The following is a 1,952-nucleotide window of genomic DNA, read 5'->3' as shown; positions in this document are numbered from 1 at the left end:
TGTTTGGGTGATTTGGAAGCTTCATCAAGCTTAGCCATAGCCTTTTCAAACATCAAATTGATGGTGTCGATATGAGCACTTAGTTTAGCACCTAATTGTGTGATGGAATATACCTCATGTTTCCTCCTCTAGTGGCCTTTCAAGGCCTATTATATTGGGAATTATGAACCGCCATCTCTTCGATTTTGGCCCATGTTTGATTGTCATCAACTTCGGTAAACCTCCCATTAGATTCCATATTAAGAACATTTCGTGATTCTTCATGTAAGCTATTCCAAAATTGTTGCACAAGGAACCACTCAATAAGTCCATGGTGTGGACAAGAACGACAAGTGTCCTTAAATCTCTCCCATGCTTCATATAACGATTCCTCATCCCTTTGCTTGAACCCGGTGATTTGGGCTCTCAACATATTAGTCTTTGCCGGAGGATATAATTTCTTGTAGAAGGAAAGTGCTTGCTTCTTCCATGAATCAATACCAAGGGTAGCCTTGTCTAGGCTCTTCAACCATTGCTTTGCGGTACCGATCAAGTAAAAAGGAAACAATACCTATCAGATTTGGTCTTGAGTAACTCCGGTTTGAGAAATTGCATCACAATAATCGCAAAAAGTCTCCATATGTAAATGAGGATCCTCACTAGGCATCCCTCCAAATTGACTTCTCTGAACTAATTGTATGAATGCGGATTTGGCAATGAAATTACCGGTTAAATGTGGTGGTGTAGGAGAACCGTTTGGTAGGTTCTCCTCGGTTGGTATAGAATGTGATGAAAATTTAGGCATTGTGGGTTGATTTTGTGGTTGGTTTGGAATTGGGTTATCCTCTCCTTATCTTGTAAAAGGGTTGACAAACTCAATGTTATTTGGTTGAATGTCCACAATCTCTCCAATACCTACAACTCTTGAAGTACCTCTAGCAACTCTTCTATAGTTGGTTAAGGTCCTTTCAATCTCGAAATCAATAAGTAACAAATTACCTTGTGATTTCCTAGTCATGCAAAATATAAAACAACTAGAAAACAATTAGAACAATCTTGAGGAGATTGACTTCCCCAAGGTAAAGAAAGACAAAACTAAAAACAATTAACGAAAATTAAATCAATTGAACACCGTCCTCGGCAACGGCGCCATTTTTGGTGAGGCGTTTATGTGCTTAGTCCTTAGTCGTCGTCACTACCTAACCAAAACAATATTTATAACTTCACAAGCTACTCTTAGTGAAGAGGTAAGTAAAGGTCGGATCCCGACGGGTATCGATTTAAGATTTCAATTGCAAGTAGCTATGTCTTAGGATGTCACAAATTGGGTTGAGATGAGATGTAATCTAAACTAATCAACAAGATGAATGTATATTAATGAAAACAAAGTAAAGCAATGAATGGGGTTTGTAATCAGTTGATCAAAGACACTAGGGTGTCATGAGTTCATAGGGAGTCATGGAAATAGATCATACAAACATGTTCTCAATTAGAAGCAAGCAGTTATTGTTTTGATGGGATCGAGTTAGTGTATATCTTACAATCCCTAGGAAGATTTGGGTCCCGAAGCCGAGTGGATCAAGACTTTACAACACCTACAAGTCGACTTAGTCTTTTCCTATTCAACTCTATGAATGGTCTAATGGGGGCTCGAGTTGGTTTATGTCTTACAAGCCTCATTGAAAAGATAAGAGATGGGTAAAAAATGCAAGGTTTCATAGTCTAGCATTTCATCAAACATAACATGTGCATAGTTTGAAATCACAACAAGCAAGCAACTAATTATGAAAACATATTAGATTAAGCATAGATTAATTTCCATGATTGTTTCCCCTAATCCCCCATTAACCATAGCTAAAGGACCACTCACTCATGATCAAGTCTAGAATGCGAATAAGGTTGTTAATCATACTAACAAAGCAATACATGATGAATAAATGATGTGATTAATAATAATTAAACAAAGGTAAAAG

The 1,952-nt window shown here is 37.5% G+C and overlaps 1 non-coding gene across 1 annotated transcript; it reads left to right on the top strand.

Annotated features, from left to right (window-relative positions):
- The first annotated feature begins 304 nt into the window (after positions 1-304).
- Positions 305-412, top strand: LOC141635586 (small nucleolar RNA R71). The gene has a single exon (XR_012540262.1). It is a non-coding gene; the product is annotated as a small nucleolar RNA R71 (small nucleolar RNA).
- Positions 413-1,952: the final 1,540 nt, after the last annotated feature.

The sequence above is a fragment of the Silene latifolia genome, chromosome Y, assembly GCF_048544455.1.
Source record: "Silene latifolia isolate original U9 population chromosome Y, ASM4854445v1, whole genome shotgun sequence".
NCBI classification, from domain to species: domain Eukaryota; kingdom Viridiplantae; phylum Streptophyta; class Magnoliopsida; order Caryophyllales; family Caryophyllaceae; genus Silene; species Silene latifolia.
This window is presented reverse-complemented; position numbering and strand designations above follow the sequence as displayed.